The sequence below is a fragment of the Hippopotamus amphibius genome, chromosome 2 (genome assembly GCF_030028045.1).
Source record: "Hippopotamus amphibius kiboko isolate mHipAmp2 chromosome 2, mHipAmp2.hap2, whole genome shotgun sequence".
Lineage (NCBI taxonomy): Eukaryota > Metazoa > Chordata > Mammalia > Artiodactyla > Hippopotamidae > Hippopotamus > Hippopotamus amphibius.
The window spans coordinates 114,829,698-114,847,231 of NC_080187.1; the positions used below are offsets into that span (position 1 = coordinate 114,829,698).

At 38.2% G+C, this 17,534-nt stretch overlaps 1 pseudogene; it reads left to right on the forward strand.

Annotated features, from left to right (window-relative positions):
* The first annotated feature begins 3,627 nt into the window (after positions 1 to 3,627).
* Positions 3,628 to 7,532, forward strand: LOC130844426 (cGMP-specific 3',5'-cyclic phosphodiesterase-like; annotated as a pseudogene).
* The last annotated feature ends 10,002 nt before the right edge of the window (positions 7,533 to 17,534 follow it).

Genomic DNA, 17,534 nt, shown 5'->3' on the forward strand with positions numbered 1-17,534 from the left:
TAGGCTTCAGTAGTTGTGGTTCACGGGCTTAGTTGCTCCATGGCATGTGGGATCTTCCCAGACCAGGAATTGAACCCATCTGTGTTCCCTGCACTAGCAGGCGGATTCTTTTTTTTTTTTTTTTTTTTTTTAATTTTTTAGTTATCTTTGTGTCATTTTTTAAAATTTAAGCTCTTTTTTGGAATATAATTGCTTTACAGTGCTGTGCCAATTTTTAAGGTACACCAAAATGAATCAGCTGTATTTATACACATATCCCCACCCTCCCGTGACTCCCTCCAACCCTCCCTATCCCGGCCCTCTAAGTCATCACCCATCATCGAGTTTGTCTCCTTACGTTATGCAGGAACTTCTCATGAGCTATATATTTTACATTTGGTTGTGTATATATTTCAAAGCTACTCTCTCACTTCGTCCCAGCTTCCCCATTCCTTCCCCCTCCCCCAACCCTGTGTGCTCAAGTCCATACTCTACATCTGCATCTTTATTCTTTCCCTGTCACTGGGTTCATCAGTACCATTTTTTTTTTTTTTTTTAGATTCCATATATATGAGTTAGCATACAGTATTTGTTTTTCTCTTTCTGGCTTACTTCGCTCTGCATGACCGACTCTAGGTCTATCCACCTCATTACAAATAACTCAATTTCATTCTTTTTTATGGCTGAGTAATATTCCATTGTATATATGTGCCACAACTTCTTTATTCATCTGCTGATGGGCATTTAGGTTGCTTCCACGTCTTGGCTGTTGTAAGCAGTGCTGCAATGAACATTATGGTACATGTTTCTTTTGGGATTATGGTTTGCTTTGGGTATATGCCTAGTATTGGAATTGCTGGGTCATATGTTAGTTCCATTTTTAGTTTTTTAAGGAACCTCCAAACTGTTTTCCATAGTGGCTGTACCCCAACTTACATTCCCACCAGCAGTGCAGGAGAGTTCCCTTTTCTCCACACCCTCTCCAGCATTTATTGTTTTTAGTTGTTTTGATGATGGCCATTCTGATTGGTGTGAGGTGATACCTCACTGTGGCTTTGACTTGCATTTCTCTAATGATTAGTGATGTTGAGCATCTTTTCATGTGTTTGTTGGCCATCTGCAGGTCTTCTTTGGAGAAATGTCTATTTAGGTCTTCTGCCCATTTGTGGATTGGGTTATTTGCTTTTTTGGTATTAAGCTGCATGAGCTGCTTGTATATTTTGAAGATTAATCCTTTGTCCGTTGCTTCATTGGCAAATATTTTCTCCCATTCTGAGGGTTGTCTTCTAGTCCTGTTTATGGTTTCTTTCACTGTGCAATGGCGGGCGGATTCTTAACCACTGCACCACCAGGAAGCCCTACATTGCTTTTTAAAAAACTAATTGTTATTATTATTATTATTACTATTTTGGCCCATGCTGCATCACATGCAGGATCTTAGTTCCCCAATCAGGGATCAAACCTGTGCCCCCTGCACTTGAGGGCATGCAGTCTTAACCGCTGGACCACGGGGGAAGTCCCTACATTGCTTTTTAAAGAGAACTTTAAAATTTATAACTGTATCTAACACTTGGAATTATGGGGTAATCCTGATCATATCTGTGTTATCTTTTTTTTGACCCATTTCATTCTAGACTGGTGTCATTTCAGGGTAGTACAGTATTTACCAAACAATAGTTGCTGTTCAAAATAAAATAATTAAGGGAACATTCTATAAGTGAAAGACTTAGTAGAGACTCAGAAAAAAGGCTAACTCTTCTTTCTCCCTTCTGGATCTTCTTTTTTCACTTAATAAATTGTGATAACTATTCACATCAGTACCTATGACCATTTTTAAATGTCTGCCTAGTGTTCCCTTTATGAATGTGCCATGATGTGTTTTTTTTTTTTTTTTTTTTTTTTTGGCACACGGGCTTAGTTGCTCCATGGCATGTGGGATCTTCCTGGAGCTGGGATTGAACCCTTGACCTCTGCATTGTCAGGCGGATTCTTAACCACTGCGCCACCTAGGAAGTCCACCATGATGTGTTTTTGCCAGGCTTCTGTTTGTGGTATTAGGTTGCTTCTTATCTTCGCTGTAACAAAAAGTACCACAGTAAATAAATACCCTGGTACTTCTTTTCCCACATGCGTAAAATCTGTGGAACAAAGGATAAATGCATTTTAAAACTTGTTAGCTATTGCCTACTTGCCCTCTGAAGAGGTGTTATCAATTTCTATTGCATTCAGAAGGATTAGAGAGTGCCTGTTTCCCTGCACTCTCCAAAATGATACACTGTCAAACTTTTTTATCCTGGCTCCTTGGTGAAGATAATCAGTAAGTCATTGTCAAGTGGAGATTGCATTGCTTTTATAGGCCAGTTCTTTTAAGTATCCTCAGTGGTAGCAAGTTTCTGTCTCTTGAAAGTGAATTTGAATTTCAGAAAAAGTCAAGTCTAATGCATAAGGTATACATTAAGTTAGCTTTTACTCTAGGTTTTTGTGGTTTTACTTGCTTGTTTTGAGAGGAAGGCTTAGTGAAAAACAAGATCTAACTTTAAGATAAAACAAATATTCTTTCTACTCAATACTCTGTAATGGCTTACATGGGGAAAGAATCAAAAAAAGAGTGGATATATGTATAACTGATTCACTTTGCTGTACAGCGGAAACTCACACAACATTGTAAATCAACTGTACTCCAAAAAAAATTAATTTAAAAAACTAATATTCTTATGTGGCTCTTGAAAATTTTTAGAAGTTAGTTTCAAAAGAAGAGTTCCAAAAATGTCTAAAGTAATGGCACCATCAGTTGGCATGAGAATGCAGCTTCCCAAGAGGAATTATTTGACCTGAACAAAAATCATTTGGATGTGTATGATCTGGCATATTTGTTTAAAAAAATCACCCGCTGTGAAGGCTTTAGCCCAAATGGGTTTTTTTCATGGGATGGCACATTAATAACATAAATAACTTAAGTTTTCTTGGACTGAATTTTCTATATGTTATTACCTACCTTTTTTGTTTTCTCCTTTATACAAGGGGTAGATACTCTAGAAGAAAAGATCATCTTTACCATTAATTGAACAAATCTTATTAGGATGATTTTAATGGAAATCTATAATCTTTCTACCACATACCAGATCAAATGGTTTATATTTTCCATTTCCCTTTCTAAATCTAATCTATATGTAGTGATATAGATTAAAACAACTATCTAAAATTAAGCATATTAGCTAGCCAATTTTATATAAATTTTTAAAAATTTTTAAATATTTAACTTCAGAAAAAGTTGTATGTTTTAAATAGCAGATAAATTTCCATATTTATATTTTCCTAAGACTCTTGTCAAATTTAGTGTCTTTTACTTTAACACAAACTGATTTGAGAGGAGCAGACTTGACAATGTGTTATAAATCAGATATCTGAAAATACACGTTATAGGAGTCAGGCTTTATTAAAATGTTCACTGAAGCAATTGTCCTCTAGAGTTTTTCAAAATAAAACCGTCTTAAATAAACCATCTTGTTTTTGTTTTCTATGACAAATCAATCATTACCACATCAGTTTACCACGAGCGGATTTTTAGAAGCTTTCGGGGGTAGCAATATTTAAGAAGGGGTATTCCTCAAACATTTACTGTGTCTACATGTTCTGTTCTGCAGAGAAATGGTCAATGCATGGTTTGCTGAGAGAGTTCACACCATCCCTGTGTGCAAGGAAGGCGTCAGAGGCCACACGGAAGCTTGCTCTTGCCCCTCGCAGCAGAGTCCCCGTGCAGAGAGCAGCGTCCCTGGAACACCAACCAGGAAAATCTCCACCTCCGAATTTGATCGGCCTCTTAGACCCACTGTCGTCAAGGATTCTGAGGGAACTGTGAGCTTCCTCTCTGACTCAGAAAAGAAGGAACAGATGCCTCTAACCCCCCCCAAGGTTTGATAATGATGAAGGGGACCAGTGCTCAAGACTCTTGGAATTAGTGAAAGATATTTCTAGTCACTTGGATGTCACAGCCTTATGTCACAAAATTTTCTTGCACATCCATGGACTCATCTCCACTGACCGCTATTCCCTGTTCCTTGTCTGTGAGGACAGCTCCAACGACAAGTTTCTTATCAGCCGCCTCTTTGATGTTGCAGAAGGTTCAACACTGGAAGAAGCTTCAAATAACTATATCCGCTTAGAGTGGAACAAAGGCATCCTGGGACATGTGGCTGCTCTTGGTGAGCCCTGGAACATCAAAGATGCATATGAGGTAAATAAGAAACAGAGGCGGGGTGGGAGGTGGAGCGTGGGTGGGGCCTTGGACAACTACTGTGAATTGTGGGGATATTTGAAACTGAGATGTAAAAATGTGCATACTTGTTAAAAATGGGACTGTCTGGTAAGGACCTCCCCATCTTTTAAATGCCAGAGTTTCTTCACTGGGGGCTGAATCAAGGATAGAGGCCTGAGGGAAATATTGTCTTGTTTTCCTGCTTAATGATAATTTAACATAGCTCATCTCACAGTTGTATTCTTTCATCTTTTTACCTGATCACTATACATATCCCCTATCTATGTTATCTCCACGTGAACTTCTGGGGACTTTACTAAGATTCTAAAATGATAGGTCCAAAAAGTGTCAGAAAACCAAACCCATAGTCTTTTTAAATTCATTCATTCAATTCATCATATTCATTCATTTGAAGTCCCCTTGACACCAAAGTCTGAGTTTCTTTCTTTCCACTCTTTCGTTTCATTAAACAAATAAATGTGTGGATAGCTCTAGAAAATGGACATTTTTGCCCTACAATATTTCAATGGAAAGATTTGATATTTCTTCCACTTTTGCTTCCATTATGAACAGATCTTTATTATGGACTTAAAGTTTACACTGTATGATTTTTCAAATTTCCCATTTAAAATGATTCTTTTATTAATTGAATTAGAGGTTTTAAACAAATCATCTTAATTGAATGACACTTAGTATGTTTATGAATTATGTTCTGGCATCATGATAGAACAATTATGCTAGTTACTTATCATGTGGTACACTTTGAAGATTCCATAATAATACCAGCTTGAGGCTCCTCTGTGTAATTTGAGGGGTCATAGATGTTTTATTCACTCCTGTACTCCTGATGCCTAATACAGTGCCTGGAACATAGATAAGTGTTAATAAATATTGATTGGGAGAAAATTATAGTAGATGAGATAAATAAGTAGACTAGATAGCAGGTCATAATTGATCCAGGGAAAATGTGTTAGGTTCAGGGAAGCAGGAGATCACATATAATTGGGGAGATGGAGAGAGGTTTCTTTGAGGAAGCAATGATTGATATGGACCCTGGAAGATGGATAAGATTTCAGTAGATTGAGTCGTGTGCATATTGAGATCCAGTTGCAAAAAGAAGTCTGAGGAAGAAACAGGAAGTTGGACCATGTGGTGCTTGTAAGGAAATGTGTGGGTGATAGTATAGACGTTGAGGAGCTACTGGAGATTACTGGGGTCTTAAATGCCAAGCTGAGGAGTATTTATTTGATTCAGAGCCATGAGGACTAATTAAAGATGGTTTGAAAGGGGGACTGGCATGATTCAGACTGTGCTTTAGAAAGATGAATATTATGGTGGCCATAAAATGAATTAGAGGGAAAAATACTGGAAACTGGGAGGACAGGTTAAATAGCCTGAGGGAGTAAGCACCTGAACCAGAGCACTGGCCTTTGAGACCAAAAGGAGGGAATGGATTAAAGATGAAGAAGCTGAATCTGCTAGACTTGGCAGCTAACAGGAGGTGGAAGTGAGGAGAAAAGAGGAGTTGGAGAAGACTCAGGTTTTGAAGTTGGGTGAATAAGTAATAGTAACTGGTGAGAAATACTGAGGGCAGGTATCTGGGGAAAGATGTGATAGTTCAGATTGGCTAAATCCTGAGATAGCTTTCAGAATCCACTCTATACCAGCAGTCTTTTCAATTTTGATTCTTCACGGAGCTATCTCCATGACCTCTTTGAGCTCTGTAAGTAATGTCACAGCATAGCAGACTCCAAGAGGGGTATTAAGGACACAGCTGAAGGATCGCTGCCAAATTTGCAGAATTCCCGTCCTGTCTTAGGTGACAGCTGGGTTTCCGCTTTTCAATGGCACTATAGTCCCAAGTACAGTAGGACCATAAATATGCTACAGCTTTGCTGAGAAAGCCTTCATCTGTTTGCATGGTCCTAAATTTCTCCAGCCCTGAGAATTTCTTCACTTATATGCACGTTATTTAATCTGTTTACCATCTTTAGAGTTTTGATGGTGTAATCTTTGTTTTGCAGTTAGTAATGATTTAATTCTTGTACTGCCATCTAAAATAGGCTCAGTGTCCTTGATTTGCAGTGACCCCAGACTGAAGCCTCTTAGTCTGTGGATTTCTCATGTTGCTGCTTCACCCTTGACACCCTTGATCTGTGTTTATAGAGGCCTTGCCGAAGTTATTCCCATCCCAGGAATTTCATTAGAAGTTGTGGGATTGATCTGGGCCATAATTTACATTGGTATTAACAGTGGAAATCAGTTGGCTAGTGGGTAATTCATCACTTAGCCCACTCATAATTTGAATAGTCAAAATACTGTCTCATAGCCGTTTATGAAAATAGTCAGAATATGAAAGTACGTTCTATGTTTTCTGAGTCCTACTTCTTTAAATACGTCTGTGAAAATGACACATTTCTTCAGCTTATGAGACCAAAGAACACTTAAAAATTAATAATGTAGCAGTAGAAATCCAAGAAGTGGCCGTGAAACAAAGTAGTGCTCAGATTGAAGCTAAGAGTAAAAAAATAGTCTGCTAGATAGATTAATTGTAAGAAATGGTCAACTTTTGATTCGCTTTTTAAAACTTTGTAACAGAATGATATAAATTTAGGGATTCAACTATTTTATTATTAATAAAATAACACATTCATATGTTTAAAATAGAAGACAAGGTCCACAGTTTAGACCAGTGAGTTTCAATTAGACCACAAATACCAATGGTGTTCAGGCACACATCATCTCCTCCTTCATCAGCCCCATCATTCGTGCAAATTTCTTGACTGTGGCACAGTGTTTATTAATAATAAGATATTAACACATAATAACCAGAACAACTATATAAATGTGTTGGCATTATCCTCATATGTGAAAACTAGATATCATCCAATATCTAGATTGAATTGTGTATTAGTCAGTGTTCTTCAGAGAAACAGAACCAGTAGGATATCCAGAGATAAATAAGTGATTTATTGTAGGGATTAGCTCACTTGGATATGGAGGCCTAGAAGTTCCACAATCTGCCCACCATCTGCACAATCTGGAGAACCAGATAAATTGATGGTATAATCAACTGAAGGCCTAAGAATCAGGGAGGGGTCAATTGTGTAACTCTGGTTTGAGTCCAAAAGCTTTAGTTCCAAGAGCTCTGATGGACAGCAGGAGGGCAAGAGAAGATGGATGTCTTAGCTCCGAAAGCAAATTCGTCCTCCCTCTCCCTTTTTGTTCTGTTCAGGTACTCAAGGGATTGGGTGATGCCCACTGCGTTGATGAAGATCTTCTTTACTCATTCTCCTGATTCAAATGTTCATCTCTTCTGGAGATGTCCTCATAGACACACCTAGAAATTACATTTTATCAGCCACTTGGGTATCCCTTCACCTAGTCAAGGTGACACAGAAAATTAACCATCACAAATTGCTTTGAACCCCTGGTTCCATGACCTGTGGAAGCCATAAGCCTCCCCAAGATTTCCTATGTCAAAGGATTTACATTGTCTAAACAACCCTTTTTCCTAAGTCAACTGGAATGCAAAACTTGTACTCTTCTCTTGTTTCCTGGAGACAGCCTCTCCATGGATACCATGATTTCTAGGGAGGAAACTTGGAAGGTCTTAGGGAAGGGTCACATTGCCACTCATGTGGCCTTCACCCACCCCTACTTTATTCCTCCCTTTTCAGTCCTTCTCCAGATAAACAAATCTTCACCAGCTCTCATCCTACAGGTCTCACTTGCTACTCAAGTGAATTTCTGATGAATGAAATTATTTCTAAAATGAATTTTCAGAGGAAAGAAAGAACAACAGCAACTGTTTTAATTTTGATAAGTCTTTAATTTATCAAAATTATTAATTTTGATAAATTTGATAAATTTGTCATGGCATAATTGTACTCCAGGAAACACAGTTCGGGAACTGCTCTATCTTTGTTCAATGTTCTAATAATCTTTAGGTATTCCACTTTGCGGAAGAAAACCGACATATAATTTGGCAAGTCTACTGTGTTATTTCCGTTTTCGTTTTCTTTTATCTTTTATTTTTATATTATTTCAAGCTTACAGAAAGGTTGCAAGACCAGCATCACAAACTTGTGTATACCCTTTACCCAGATTCTCCAATTGTTTATATTTTGTGCCATTTGCTTTATTATTTTCTTTTTCTATATATAATGCATGTAAGTAATATATGCATATTATTTTTTTCTGAACCATTTGGAGACTTTTTTATGAGTATATATTTTCTAACAAGAATATTCTCTTACACAATTTTGATACATTAATCAAAATCTGGAAATTTTATGATACAGTACTCTTATCTGACATTCTATAGTCAAATTTGGTCAGTTGTTCCATGATGTCCTTTATAGTTGTTTTTTTCCCTCTGATCAAGGCTCTAATTCAGGACTGCATATTGCATATACTTGTTCTATCTCTTTAGTCTCCATTAAATCTGGAATAGTTTCTCAGTGTTTATCTTTCTTAACATGTATTTTGGAAGAATACAGGGCAGTTATCTTGTAGAATGTTTTCCTTGAATAGATACAAGTTAGGCACTTTTGGCAGGAATACCACAGATGTTGACCTTGAGACCTTGTTTGGTTTTACAAACAACAGTCAGTTCTTCACTTCTCCTGCACCAGCTTTGAGCTACATTCCAGCTCAATTCAGACACTAGCTACCTGGAGTTAGTGCAGACCCCACAGGTTAAGGACTCAGTGCCACAGTATTGTCCCCGCTTCAGATGCCAGCCATAAATAGGATCCCCACATCCATGTCTGGCTAGCTACAGATTCAGGAGTTCCCTGCTCAGATTTAATGATTTCTTAAAATGACTCAGAACTCAGGAAAGCACTATAATTAACATTACAGTTTTATTATAAAGGATACAATTCAGAAATAGCCAAACAGAAGAGATGCATAGGGCAAGGAACGAGGTGGGGGACACAAAACTTCCATGCCCTCTCGAGTGGGAGGAGGGGCAGTGCATCACCATCCCAGCACACAGATGCCGTCATAACCCAAATCTCTGACAAACGGGGCAAGAATATACAATGGATAAAAGACAGTCTCTTCAGCAAATGGCGCTGGGAAAACTGAACAGCCACATGTAAAAGAATGAAATTAGAACATTCTCTAACACCATACACAAAAATAAACTCAAAATGGATTAAAGACCTAAATGTAAGACCAGACACTATAAAACTCCTAGAGGAAAGCAGAAAACACTATAAAACTCCTTAACATAAATCATAGCAATATCTTTCTGGATTCATTTCCTTATTCTTTATATATGTGTGCATGTGCTCAAGCCATGTTCCAAGCTCTTTACTCCTCTCTGTAGAATCTCTTATCTTTCTCTTCAAGCTGAAGAGCTTTCATTAACTCTTCTTTAGTACCCGTGTGGTGGTGACAAATTCTCTGATTTCGTTTATCTGAAAATGCCTTTATTTTGACTGTAATCCTAAAAGATATTTTCACTGCCTAGACAATTCTTAGTTAATAGTAGTTTCCTTTCAACACTTAAAATGTTCTCCCACTTTTTTCTGGTTTTAATTTTTCTCATGAGAAGTCAGCCAGCCTTCATTTTTCACGAGTTTCACAATATATGTCATTTTCACACTATGTGTGTATATTTAAGGTTTTCACTAATGTTGGGAAATTTTTGGTCATGTGTTTAAATATTTTTTCTGCCCCATTCACTTCTCTTTGAACTCCAATTGTATATATGTTAGACCATTTGATGTTGGACTCAGAGAACACTGAGGCTCTGTTAACTTTCTTATAGATTTTTTTTTGTCCTCTCAGTCCTTTTGACTAGATATTTTCTGTTGATCTATCTTCAAGTTCACTGACCCTTCTGTTGTTTCCAGTCTGTTGTTAAATCCATCAATGAACTTTTGTATTTTTCAGTTCTAGAATTTCCATTTGGCTTTTTTAAAATACTTCTTTCTTTCTACAGAGATGTCCATCTGTTCATTATTACCATATTTTCTATTCAGTCCTTAAACACACTTATAATAGCTGCTTTAAAGTCCCTGTTTGTTAATTCCAACCTCTGAATCATCTTGAGGTCATTTTCTATTGACTGCTTTTTTTCACAAGTCAGTTTATGTTACCACTTCACCTATTTTTGTCCTCCTGCCATTTGATCTATTTTTATACTAGAGAAACATAATATAGTTTCATTTATTTGTGTGAAGTCCATTTTCATCCACGTTTATCTGCATCATTTTGCTATGCAAGCCTGTTTGCACCAAGGAACTTGCATGAGATCAAAATCTTTATTATCTTGGAATTTTATCTGTGCTGGAAAAGGCCGCTGAGCATAAGGAGGCAAACCATACTCTTTCTATGCAAGGGAAAGATCTCAAAATGTCTTTAAAAACTATCTAGATATGGACATATTGAGCGGATGCCTAGACATGGATATGATTTCTATTTGAATGGCAGTCTGACTAAATGCAGAAGTTAGTGGTTTTAAAGATTGAGTCAGTGATATCCAAAATATTTCATTTCTAAAATACAGTTCTTGGATCACTGTACTCAATCATAATAGTCAATACAGCTCTGTAGAAAACAGTTCAAAGCTTCCAGATCTAAGAAAAGAAATTTATAGGTAATGAGCATCTACTGTGTGCCAAATACCAATTCGGTGCTTTACACCTGTTCAGCCTGGTTCCTTGTAGGTGGGGAAGTGGGAGACTTGGGCTACAGCCTGTGGTCTTGGAAACTGGTGATGGGACATAGGCAGAGCCACGAAGCAAAGAAAATGATGAAGTCTGAGTTCCAAATGACAAGTCCTCCAGAGTAAGGAATAGCTCCAAAACTTCAGATCTGTGAGGGGAGAAGAGTGTGGAAAGAGAAGGACTGGATCCAGAATGAAGGTTTTATAACTGCTGATCCCCAGTAAGTCCCAGAGGATAACCGTGAAGGAACACTGAGTAGGGAGAAAGAATCCTTCCTAGAGTATCTTTAGCTCAATTTGTGGGCAGGGAGGGGATCCGGCATCAAGTTAGTGCATTACACATGCATTATCTCAGTCCTCACAACAACCCAATGAGAGTTACTATCCCCATTTTATACCTGTAAACAGTGAGATTCAGGAAGGTTAAGTAATTTGCCCAACTTGAAACATCCAGAATACATCCCCAGACCCGACTCCAAAGCCCATATTCTTTCTACTGTATCTCATTGCTTCTCAGAGACTGGGGAACAAAGAAGGGTTCCCCTGTTTCCCTGTGCAGACTCAGCCAAGGAGACTACAATACCACACGACTCTAACCCCAAGCTGGAGAAGTGAAAACTCACAGCCACAATATTTGAGTGTCAAGGAACATTAACTTTTTAAAAAACTCTTTTGCATAATAAGCTATCACTAAATGTTTATTAACACAAAACATTTTGTTGTGTAACAGGAGCATTCGTTTTCTTCAGTCAACATTTTCTTCTCTCATTTCTTTCACTTGTTTTTGTAACTAAATGCTGTGTTGGAATTTGGGCTTCTGCTTTATGGACTTTAGCCAGGTTGAGAAATAGACCCAGGAAGCAGAGATTGAAATGTATGTCTTATCATCTAAATTATGGGGTTCCCTAGTAAAGCTGAGTAGGAGATGAGGCTTAGGCCTAAAGCAGAAATAGGTTTGCTCCAGTTCTCCACAAATGAACTTCAGTCTTCCTCACTCAAGCCCAGCTCCAGCGTGGGAGTAAGAAGTACTGCTCCCTGAACGCCAAGGGCAGAATTAGAAAACGCTGTACCGGAGCTCCTGCAAGTCTTAGAAACTGAGTTCTTCTTTGTTGCCTGGGAAGGTGCGAGAGAGAAGGTGTAGAGAGGGGCCCCAAATATTTATCCAGTACCACTTTCCATCATCAGGATTAGAACAGAAACCTGAAGAGTGAAGCAACACGCATCCCTCCCCTTCTCTGCCAGGTTTCTCATCTTTTAGCATATTACAGTGTGTGTCCCACTGGCATTATGTCAGTTGATTTCAGGTAGCAGGGTGATGGTGACAGGCATTTTTTTTAATTTTAGTAATTATGCATTTTAATCTGTATTCAGAAAAAAATATATTTTAACATATCATGAGCTCAAGAATTTTAAAGTACACACAATATTTTTAAAAATGTATCAGTATTAGCATGGGTGATGCGCAAATAAATAAAAATCCCAAAGCAGCGCGTATATGAAGGAAGGCTGGGAAAGGATGTCATAAGGCATTGTTCTTAAGCGAGTTAGAAGTCAGCCAGGGCTGCCGTCCTCTCAGCAGGGCAGGCAGCTGCTCACAGTGCTGCTGTGCTCTCACCATGGTACACTCTGCTCCTTTCTACACAACGTTCCCCTCTGGAACTGCTGATGGGCATTTCACCTTTTGCCCACAAAAGACTCTAGCATCATGAGTCAGCCAGGATTCCATGCGGCACCCTAAGCTCAAAATTCACTCCCTATTCTATTCTTATCAGTAATTATCTCCTGTCATGTTGTCCAGAATAGATCCACCAGATTTTATGAAATGAATATAAAGACTGGATCAACAACATAAACATGTCCCAAATTTGAACAATAGGAAACTCTTATTATTCAACGTCCTCAAAACTAAATCCCCTTGCAAATAAAAGCCCACAGAAATTAAAGTCCAAATGCCTTCATTCCCAATTTTATACGACTGGCTCCGTCTCAGCCAGAGGGTCTTACTTACTTGTCTGGGTTCCCACATCTGCAGCTGTGTCCCAAGCTGTCTTTCATAGGTATGTAGCTTCTTCAGCCTCTTTAAATTCAAATCTCTGGTTAGTTTTACTCTCCAAGGGGTCAGTAGCCACAAAGGAAACTGCAGCTCCACTGCAGAAGTTATCACAAACAAAATTATGATCCCCAAATTAAATGAATGGTGGAATGTCGTTCGATGTTGCTATTCTCAGCCAAAGAGCATGGCAGGTAACTTAGTGGTAGCTGTGTGGGAGACAGTGAGAACCTGAGAACACCTGGTTTCAGTCCCATGGCAGGCCAGCCAGCTGCACCAGTGTTGAGTCCACAGCCTGGGCATCTGTGTGTACTGACCAGAAACTGCCCAACAGTTGTATTTCTACGTGTATAATATATGTATTTCTGTGTTTCTTCTTGTTTTGTTTTGTTTGGGAGATGCTTGTGGGGATTCCCCCCATATGTGTTGCCTACTTTCTCTCAGAGAGTGACATGTGAGACATTATTGCCTTCTTATTTAGATATTCTGGTTTCTTCATTTCCTCCTGTCTATTGTCTCATGCAAGACTGTGGTCTAGAGAAAACCTCTACTCCCAGATCCTTCCAAGTGTGTTCTCTGTAGGGGTGAAGTACACTATTCTCCATGAAAACGTGAGGAATGGAGTAGAGACCATCACCCTACTTCCTTAGCACTATGTTTTAACTTAATAATGTACACTGTTTTATTTACTCTGATACTAGTAATTGTCGTCACTTTTCCATAAACGTTTCCTTCCTACCTAGGCAGGCTGAGTTGGACCCAGGTGGGCCGTAGGTAACTAGAGTCAAAATTAAAAAAAAAAAAAATTAAAACACTAGGATCAGGACTTCCCTGGTGGTCCAGTGGGTACTACTCTGCACTCCCAATGCAGGGGGCTGGGGTTCAGTGCCTGACGGGGGAACTTGGTCCCACCTGCGTGCTGCAGCTAAGACGTCTGCATGCCATAACTACGTTCGCATGCTGCACCTATGACCTGGAGCAGCCCAAATAAGTATTAAAGAACAAAAAACAGAAACAAACAAAAAAACACCAGGATCACAATAGAGGCCAGTGAGTCAGGATTACTCTTGTGCACTGTTGGTAGGAATGTAAACTGGTTCAGCCACTGTGGAAAACAGTATGGAAACGCCACAGAAATTTACTAGAACTTCTAAATGACCCAGCAGTTCTACTTCTGGGTATTTACCTGAAGAAAACAAAAACACTAATTTGAAAAGATATATGCACCCTTATGTTTACTGCAGCATTATTACAACAGCCAAGATATGGAAACAACCCAAACGTCCAAGGATGGGTGAATGGATAAAGAAGATACAATGTATATAGACACAACAGAATACCGTGTAGCCATAAAAGAAGGAAATCTTGCCATTTGCGACAACATGGATGGACCTTGAGGGCATTATGCTAAGTGAAATAAGTCAGAAGAAGAAAGACAAATACCATATAATTTCTCTTTTATGTGCAATATAAAAACCAAAACAAACAAAACAAAAGCAAACTCACAGATTCAGAGAACAGATTGGTGTTTACCAGAAGGAAGAGGGTTGGAGGAAGGGTGAAGTGAGTGAAGGAGAGCAATTGTATGGTGATGGATGGTAGCTAGACGTACAGTGCTGATTATTTTGTAGTGTATACAAATATTGATTTATAATGTTGCATACCTGAAATTTGTATAAATGTTATATACCAATTTTACCTTGATTGAAAAAACAAAAAAAAGAAGAAAAAGTAACAGGAGGATACCAAAGTTTAGCAAAACTTTAAGGAGATTCTAGATATCACAGATGTAAGTAGTCAAAAGTTAGTATTCCAAAAGGTTGGGCCACTGAAAAGACAGAGCACAAGCACAGACAAACAAAAAATACCTAAACCTAAGCTTCAGGGTAGAAACTTTTCTGTTCTTACGCATTCCTGTCTCAGTAGGATCTGACCATCAGTGTAAGGAGAGAGACTGCAGCTGTGGAGGAAAATGGTGCCAAGAGCTGCAGCTGCAGAATTTTTTTTGTTTGTTTTTTCTGTGTGTTTTTTTTTTTTCAGTTTTTACTTTAACCTGTAAAATTAATACATGCACAAGTTAAAAAAAATAAAACAGTACAGAGTGGTACTAAAAAATGTAAGTTCTCTACCTGACCTCGTTCTCCCACGGCCCATTTCTAACCCAGCTTCCTACTTTTTTAATTAATTTTTATTGGAGTATAGTTGCTTTACAATGTTGTGTTAGTTTCTGCTGTAGAGCCAAGTGAATCAGCTATATGTATACACATATCCCCTCCTTTTTGGATTTCCTTTCCACTTAGGTCACCACAGAGCACTGAGTAGAGTTCCCTATACTATACAGTAGGTTTTCATTAGTTATCTATTTTATACTTAGTAGTGTATATATGTCAATCCCAAAGTCCCAATTCATCCCACCACCCCTTACTCCCTATTTTTAAACATCTTTTATTCTGTTGCTGGTTATTACCATACCTCTGGAACTTATGCTAATTCCTCCACTTCTCATTCATCAACTTTAGATAGTATCTATTGAAAGACAATAAACTTAGTTCATATTTCCTTATCCATTACTAAGTTTTTCCAGTTATAGTGCTTTGGTTCTTCTGGTGGTTATCTATAATTTTAAAGAATATGCTTAAACCCCATATTTCGTTACATCAATTTTAGATAGTATATCTGATTCATTACTAGATAACGTGAGAAAAATCTGTCTGATATTACCTTCCACATCTCTCTGCTGCCTTAAAAGTCAGACTTCCATTTTTATACATTATCAATGTTATTAATATTAGATTCTCTTTTATAGCTACTATTGGCTTCCAAGTTTTGTTTATATGTTGATTCTACAAACTGAAATAGCATTTACATTATTCCGATTATTAAATTACTCCTTCTTGAAAGACTGAATAGCTCTACCTATTGAGGAAAAAAAGGTAATCTATATCATTAAAATGGAAAGATGAATGTTCCAAGTGTCAAGCTCAAATGGGATTCCTTAAACCCAATCTTCAAGACTTCCTACTAAATTATTCATTTAGCCAATGATACCTTTAATTTCCAAGAAATCTTTCTTCTTTGATTATTCTAATTTCCCAGCCACCTATTCTTTGGCTTCTTGACTCTGAAGATGTTAGGGTTTGGGTTTTTTTTTTTTTTTTTAATCAAGTTTTTCTTCAGTTCTCTTAATTAACTGTTTTCTTCAGGAGTCAACTGTTATATCGGTTCCACTTGGACCCTATCATTTTTGCTGCTGGTTTCTACTACACTTTCTGGGGTTTTTTTCTCATACATATGCATGATGAAAACGACTGATCAATACTGTTAGCATGATTTTCAACTCTGCTATCAGACCTGTCCCTTGAGTGAAAAGATGGATGGTAGGGTCTATGTACATATAAGATGGTACAGTCAGCCCTATGCATCCATAAGTTCCACGGATTCAACCAACTTAAGGTCCAAAATATTCCAAAAAAATTCCAGAAATTTCCAGAAAGCGATACTTAAATTTGCTGCACACTGGCAACTGTGTACCTAGAATTTACATTGTATTAGCTATTATAAGTACTCTGTAGATGATGTAAAGCATACAGAAGGATGTGCATAGGTTATATGCAAATACTATGCCATTTTACATAACAGACTCAAACATCCGTGGATTGTAGTATCCACAAGGAATCCTGGAACTAATCCCCCACAGATACTGAGGGATGACTGTATTCTTTAAGGATACATTGAGATATTTTGTTAATCATGTATTTTTTTTGAAATTTGAAATATATTTTAAAGTACTTTTTTGAAATTTGCCTTTTAAAAATAATGCATGAAAATATCACTTATTTTATTTACTTAGTTTTTTTGTGTGTGCCAGGATTCACTCACTCTATTACGAATCTGGCTTGGACCAAGGGCCTGGGGGTTAAACATAATTCCCATGTATGGTCAGCAGGGGGCAGAAAAGGGTAGTGGAACAAGTACTCACTGCCAAGGCCTGGGCATCCCTCTCTTTCCCCTTTCTGCGGAGGTAAAAATCAATTAGTAGGTAGTAGACGGTCCAGAGTGCCAGAATCAGGAGAGAAATTACTCACAGAGACAGTGACCCAGAATGGCGAGTAGGCTGAGGAGGCAGGGGAAAGGTTTAGCCACCATTCATAGCCTGGTCTGTGTCACAGAGACGTGGACAACCAGACATCAGGAGGTGAATCATCAGAGCACTTTCACAGTCCTGACTGCTACTCCCAGCCTGCCCGAAGCCCAAGGTCTGGCTCCTTAAAGTAACAGGAGTCGACGATCCACCTTGGGAGCTGATATAAACTTCCTGTCTGAGAGCTAGTCCATGCTGCCAGCCAAGGGTTCCACAACCAGCCATTTTAAGGAGGACAGAGTAGGGTATGGGCACCAAATGCAAATGCTGACAGTTAATGAAAACACTTAGATACATTCCAATTAAATAATTTGGGAGCCAACCTAAACCTGATGTGGCTTAAATATATTTTCTTCCCTCCTCCAGAGGGGAAACATTGTTCAGTTGTGCAAACATTTTGACTTTGAAATGAGACAAACGTGACTCT